Raw genomic sequence first — 7,696 nt, 5'->3', positions numbered from 1 at the left:
TTTTCCTGCTGTAGGAAACTGGCTCAAATTAAGATCCTACATCTGTACTTGCTTTTTAGATCTGTTGTTCTGTGTCTGATGCATCCACACATCAAAAGGATAAAGAGAAGCAAGCACCTCATCGTGATGATGTCGGCGTGATTAGTTCTATATTTAGATGGATAATCTGCTAATTAGGCCTTTCACTGATACTTAATATGCACACGCTCATCAATTCGATAAGCCATCTCAAAACTGGAAGCTATAAACTCTGTCACAAAACAAAGGCAAAGGGAGAGTCAGAGAAAATATCAATCCGTGGTCCGTAGTGTTAAAATTACACAAAGAAAGCAGCTCTTCTAGCATACAAACAAATCCTACTGAAAGCCAAGCATCATAAGAGAAGAGAGAGGAGAAGAGAAACAAATCCAATTGATCCTGGGATATCTGTAGCTCCACAGTGAGCAGATATTTGGGGAAACAAAGCCCAAATCTCAGTTGCTAATCCCTGGGGATTCAGAGCACATTCCAGGGACTGCTTTGATCTCCTGAGTGCATCCGGACAGCCCATCCCAGACACACGGCATCCTCATACACACGTCTCATGCCGTCCCCCTGCACACCCCCATACCCAATCACTATTTTTACACATTCACACATAAAAATAATCAGATCAAAACATCACACAGACATGGAACCCAACAATAAACCGAGACAAAATCAACAATGGAACAATATTGTGAAGATACTCAACCTAAAATGAATGGAGGAGAACCGTGTGAGATGTGTGTTGTGATACTCCTGTGCTACAACAGAAAGTTGTAAACAACAGAGCCAACAGATCTAATGTATGTGTATCAATACTTTTACCTCATTGAGTATATCATTATCATCTCCTTTCACCGAAACCATTTCCGGCAGTCCCATTCACAACAACCAATGAGGTTTATCCGCTTCACATTGTCACATAGGGTGAAATTTCTCCAGCTATGCAATCTATGTGACACACGATCCGGGAAGTGACATTAATGCCACCTGCATCTCCTCTCCCTCCCAGTCCCCCAGATACGTAAACGACAACCCAAGACTTCCTCTCCTCTCTTCTATTCTCATTGTAATAACAGAGCCAGGTGCATGTCCCCCTACTCCCCAGCCCTCTCCCCAAAGGCAAACGCTTTCTTTTCTTAGACCACAACTCCAAACTTCTCCCAGCCTCTTCAAAGGACAACAACAGGCCTGTCCTCCCAGGGGGTGTGGAGGGGTACGGCCTGATGGGAGAGGGGCATATGACACAATGTCACTCACAGCACGCAGGGAGACAGCTGGTGGGAACAGCACAGGCATGGGGAGAGGACAGAAAGCGAGAGAGGACAGAAAGCGAGAGAGAGGAGTAAGCATTTGAAAGGTGCATTCAGCACTGAGACAAGGACCCTGTGCTTTTGTGAAGACAATAAAAAAACACTACAGGAGAAGAAGTAAGAAAAGAAGCTAGGCCACAGAACTGCCATGTCTATTATCAGACTCAGAGGCTGAGGGWAGCACATTTAAAAGCTTTACTTCAAAYATCAGAGCGCTGGCACCCAGTGAGAAACACGGGGATGTGGGCAGAAGTTCTACTCTGTGATTCATTTRGGAYTGCTYTTAGTTSTCAGATGTACCTTAAGATATTTMGTCCCAGTTTTGTATGYGTTTYGAACCTAAACCTTAGATGGAAGGTTTTMAAAAWTGTGCTTTGGAATTGTCAGCCCAGAGCAGGGGTTTGGCGACTCCAGCAGTAGCATCACTGGGGGCCTCCTTTTACTACACAGAGGGTTAGGCCTCACAGAGGGGGCCTCTATATATCCACCTCCCTGGCCCACTTCAAATGCAGTCTAATTTCATCAGCAACAACCAGGCAAGGCCACAGGGTAAACACAAGAAACAGATGGAGCCTGAGAGGGAAAATGGGAGAGGTGGAGAGGAGAGAGCTGAGATGGGGGAGGGGGCTTAGGGATGAGGAAAGTTACTTGGCAAGGGTGTGGGGGAAAATGCCTTAACAAATCATCAAATTAAATCTTTTCAAATTTGCTTTCAGCACATTGCAAATTCCCTAGACAGACCACTGGCTTAGGGTACAACTCATAACACTGCCTGAAGAGGACCGGAGAAGACAGGGGAGGGCGGGAGACCTTCAACACCTGGGCTCAGACTTGTTAAGACCCAACAAACCAGATCAGACAGGCATTGGAACTGCCAAATCATAAACTGTTGACTTCTCTACTTCTTCTTAATCATCTAAATTACAAAACGTTATGGGAGATATAAAAACAGCATAGTAAAAAACAAACTGTGCTTAGAATCAGAATTAAAGCTGGAATCCTTAGTAGTGAAACTGACACATCTGTTTGGGATAACACAACAACAAAGAAGTTACTGCAAAGAACAAACTGTTTTTCCCCCCCATCAGACATTATTGCACGCGCGATAGCACTGCAGATTAAGTACTGCAATTTTTTCCCCCAAACTGCTTATTTGCATTCGGATGCTGCTCACCTCCATTTGTCAACAAAACAAAAACAATAACAAAGGCGCTGGGGCAAACAGTGGCGCTGTTTCCCCTAATGTGGATTCTATCTTTAAAGGGCCATAGTCTGGAGAGAAAATGTACCCAGCTCACCTGTCCTTACTGCTCAGTTCCATATAAAATAGCTCAGTTAACTTACATTTTGATTTCAAATAATACATACGAACAAGTGAGTTAAAATCATCTATATGCAAGAAAAGTTCTTGACTCTGGAGTCTCTCCTCTTCCTATGGCTCCCCCTACCACAACTCAACGCATATATACCTCAACCAATGATAACAGTCTTGCTAATATAATCAGCTCTACAAAACAAACATGTTCCATAAAAGYGCATTTCATTTTAATGGAGGAGGTAGGCTATGGCAGTAATCCCCTCTCTCCTTTCAAGAATATGATAGTTTGGTTTGGGAGGTTTCAGATCAAAAGGATTCCAGTCTTAGACTCCCCGCTGCTGCCACCATCTGACCCACATTCTCCTGGACCCCAGTTCAGCCGGGAGGCAAAAAGAACACGGCCTATAAAGTATATGTATCCAATACAACATGGGCCGCTTTTAAAGGCTAAGAGGAATGTTTGCATTGCATTCTCACCTGGCAAAGGTTTTAGCCGTTTTTCATTTGACAATACTATGGGGTTAGGGTATTTACTACGACTTATGGAAAGCAGTAACTTCCACAAACTCTCTCAAGTTTTGTAATGCTTCATGATAAGGTTAAGTTATAGATCATTTATAAAGACATATGCTAGTAAATATCTCACTATTTATTTATTTTTAATTTCAAGCATTGTCATACTTAACTGTTTTAAGCGGAATAAATCTAAAATGCCAAATGGTCCCTAAAATAAACACATGAAATGCCATGTCAAAGCAAGCAAACAAAATATTCAAAACTTCAATGAAATATTCAAGTTCTAAAGAAAAAACGAAGGGAAAAGCATCCAAATAAATATTGATGTCAGGAACACCTTGTGTCTTATTCTATTAATTTTCCCGCAGCGCTGTGAAAGCCATTAGGCACATATAATTAAATAATTTATAAAACAGAAAACTCCACGAGCCCAAATTGTTCAAAACCATCCAACTTTTTCAGCGGGGTTCCTTTTCCATCCTGGCCAAATATCACTTCACACCATCTGGGGAATGAAAAAAATGCTCCACAAAAAAATCCCACCCTTTCACATGTATCCCACAATGCCCTCTGGTGAGTCTGCTGAACTGAAGAGGGCCCATGGATACCCTAACCGTGCCCAGAGGGCTGCTACACTACACGGAACAGAACACCGAACCCCTTCCTACCCCGATGATGTCATAAGGAGGGTCCGATTACAATATGAAGATGTTTATTAGAGGCCTGACAACATGTCAGGCTTAGTGGTGTTGACACCATGTGCATGCAACAAGCAGACCTGAGGCTGACCCCATCACGGCACTCAGTGCTACACTTGATCACTCGCACGTCAATACAAACTGGGCATAAGTCATAAAAATCTCAGCCCGCTGCTTTTCCCGTCAACCTCCCTGGGCTAGCAGAGCCTCACACCTTCACAGCCCGCTGACCAATGTGCTGCTATTAAAAACACCTCACGGCAGGGATAGAGAAAACAACTGTGTACTTTAGACAGGTTGGACTTTGATCAAGATATTTTGCCAGCGTGCACGAGGCTGATTGTCACTRCCTGAAGGAGTCCTTGACTTGGCTCCTCACCAGCATATCCCTGTGTCTTCCTCATACCAGAGACATTTAAATGAAATGAACCAGACTGGTCWYGTARGCGCTGCRATRGGTCACTTCCTTATGATAATGACATGATAAATCAGAAGAAGCAACGCAAAACGAGGCATATGCTATTACATAAAAGATTCAGTTTAGATACATTGCTTTGTGTGCATTGCCAAAGTGTCAAAGTGTTGGGGTAATAAATGCTTGGGATAATCAAACCAGAGAAACAACGGCAAACACCTCTTGTTCAGTTAACACAAGGCTTTTCATGCACACAAGCATGAGCAGCTCACTAGAAATGCAATGTCCATGAAATAGTGTGACAGTGAATGCATGATTCTCATTGAACGCAACTGCAGCATGAAATGTAGTATGTAAACAACCTAATGGTGGTATGTCTGGTCACAACATGATGGCCACATTGCTGGACAGAGTGTATTAGCTTCCCTCTGTTCCAGTGGGCTGAGTGAGCTCAGTAGCTGAGAAGTGGAAAAGTCCTGGTGGATTTTTTGATGAGCTCTCAATCCTCAAAAATGCTGCCTTTGAGAAGTGAGCATCCCTAACCAAAGAGGCTTACACCCGGCTCCTCTGAAGCTTTTCCAAAAAAGGATTTCTCCTCTCGACAACAACACAGGTTACGTCCCAAATGGCACCCAGAGGGCTCTGGTTAAAAGTAGTGCACTATATAGGAAATCGGGTGCCATTTGGGATGCAACAACTGTGTGTTTACTGGGATGACAAATCTGAAACAGACATGACCTCCACCACCTCTACCCCAGCCTTACAATACAGCCCTGTCACCAGTCTGTCAGACTGCAATGCTTTCAACTCAGCCGTGATCTATTACCAAGAGTATAAACTTTAGCAGCATCTGTTCTTGGTGGTGTGACACATTTGTTCCCATGCACCAAAAGTGTCTGATGATTAGACAGTTACCAAAGCAAGCATTGTGTAGCAAGTCAGGGCTCCTTTTGTAAAAAGTTGTATTAACATATGCTGTTTTGTACTGTATGTTGAAACAAACATGGCTGAAAGACTGAAAAGTGTTGTGGGAAAGATATTTGTTAATAGAGAGGTTCAAACACAAGCCTACAACATTTCCCCTCTTAAATATTAGGTCTATCATGTATATGGGGCCAAGTGTGTACTGTCAACAGCCATGTCATGGTGTTAACATGTCACACTTTCATTCTCCAGAATCACAAAACACAACATCCTTACAAACTGTTTGCAATGGGAATGAAATTAACACACTGATAAGAATTTCACAGATCAAGAAGAGGAAGAAATTCATGCACACTGAATTTTGAATAGCAGCTTTTATCTTGCCACACCTGCATGAGACTTCTTCTAATGTGCCACTGCATTCAATCATTTCCATGTGTCTGGATGAGAGAGTCAAGAATGTCTATCTATGTTGTCTAGCCAACAAAGCAAATAACGATTATCTAAACAAACAATACATATGAAACCTATCCGTGTGATGTCAGCTTTATATTATCAATCATTTACCATTTTTTTATTGATATTATTAGTCTAGCCTATAACTTTCCCTCAACTAGCCTATAACTAAACACACTACTACTTTCTTTTTACAACATTTCTGGTTTTCTTTTCAACTTCTGCATAATGCACAGAATAAATAGAAATAAGCAACATTTATTGAGAATGTCATTGAATAGGTCAACGTCAAAAGCAGACTTTGAAGAAAAATTAAGCAGGCAACATCTGAAGATTTGGTTGGCTATTTATCAGGTATTATAGTTCCATTGGTGTATTGCAATAAGGTGGCTGAGAATCTACTTTTGTATTTTTTTTTTTAAATGTACTTAATTCGAAACAACCGATAAATTCAGTTGAAAACTTTAGACTACAATTTATCCCAGTAAAACTAAATGCAGCCTTGGCTAACCCTCGAAAGGGAAGCTAAGAAAGTTAGGACATTCCAGGCTTCATGGTATCAACATCAAACTGAGATTAACAATCTTGTTTTTGAAATCATAATTTAAAAATAAATAAATAAATGTTTTACTTACCCGAGTAGACAAGCCGCACTTATTCGTGTGGTGACAGTCCTGTTGCTCAAGCCGCGAGCCCGTGCAATAGTATTTCTGTTTCACGAGCCAATCGTCAATTCCTTTCCTTGCCAAACAGGCATTAACTACAAAACTGTCACCTGAAATCAACATAAAAGGTGCGTTATTACAATATAAACAACATGTTACGGTTAGGTTACAATGTAACATTTCTTCAGCATTGTGCTTTTTTCATCATTTTCTTGAATGATAGTAGACTTCGTCTGATGTTGTCAACGAGTCGGTCATTATTGGTGCATGGATAAATGGGATGATAGACTGGACATAATTTAAACAATGTATATTTTCAACAAATATAATAAAATATAGACAACAAATCTATAGCCTGTCCTAAGTGTAGGCCTATGGGCTACTCACCCTCCGGACTTTCCCTCGGTTTACAAATCGCAGCTTTTCGGGACAATTGTCGAGAGAAACAGAGAACATAAAGATAGGCATTACTCGAAAGTATTACCGCAAGTGAGCATTCAATTCAACGACTAGGGGTGGCATTTTTCGGTAAAACATCATATCTTACCATGTTTCGAGTGAAGTTTACCCATTTCTCTGCATTGAGTTGGGATTGAAAAKCATCAAATGWATTTATAATCCAGAAATCAGCGATATCCAGACGATARAAGAAGCGTCCGTAAAGAAAGCAGCAGGCTGCACTCAGTACATCCTACGGCAACAGCGCCACACTAGTCTTTGATCCGAAGAAAGCTCCCCCCTTCGTCTCCCTTCCAAGCGTAAAGGAGGCGGTTACCAAAACCCGCACTTCAACCGCTGAATGAACATGATTGACACRTCGCRCAAGATTAGACGACTTGCAGMCAGGCCCTCTTCTGTTTTATTGGACGAAGGCGGCACATGAYAGCCAGCCGAGATTCTTTCGGAGTTTCCAAATATAAAAAGAGCAGCAATGCAGCATCCCCCGTCACCACTACCACCATTCCCAGCCAGCCAAGTAGGCGCAGTGGTCGAAGAGCAGCGCAATAGCGCTTTATTAAAGCAACATTTCGCAGGACGATAAAAAGAATGAATAAAAACAGTTATTTGATTGATGACATGCAAACATATATTTTATGAATGCATACATACGGTTGGATTAATTGCTACCTATAATAACTTGTTTACACATTTTTTCATAGTTCACACTGTGGGAGAGAGGTCCTGAATAAACCAAATCTTAATATTTATAAAAATACAACTTATAATATTTATGGCACTTATAGAACACTTTGTGATCCCAGTTTTTTAAACTAAAAATAAACACAAGACAATCTAAATTTGGGGCATACATTTGATAACCATAAATGCCCTTCAGACATTTTACAACATGCTATATTGAGCCTGTT

General features: G+C 41.4%; 1 long non-coding RNA gene across 1 annotated transcript; it reads right to left on the bottom strand.

The window, feature by feature from the left end:
• Positions 1–6,304: 6,304 nt before the first annotated feature.
• On the bottom strand, positions 6,305–7,242 carry LOC111975078 (uncharacterized). The gene is made up of 3 exons (XR_002878764.2): positions 6,877–7,242; positions 6,717–6,749; positions 6,305–6,439 (listed from the first exon to the last, which is right to left on the bottom strand). It is a non-coding gene; the product is annotated as an uncharacterized lncRNA (long non-coding RNA).
• Positions 7,243–7,696: the final 454 nt, after the last annotated feature.

This window comes from Salvelinus sp. IW2-2015, linkage group LG15 (assembly GCF_002910315.2).
Source record: "Salvelinus sp. IW2-2015 linkage group LG15, ASM291031v2, whole genome shotgun sequence".
NCBI classification, from domain to species: domain Eukaryota; kingdom Metazoa; phylum Chordata; class Actinopteri; order Salmoniformes; family Salmonidae; genus Salvelinus; species Salvelinus sp. IW2-2015.
Note: the sequence above shows the minus strand (reverse complement) of the source record. Positions and strands in the feature narration are given on the sequence as shown.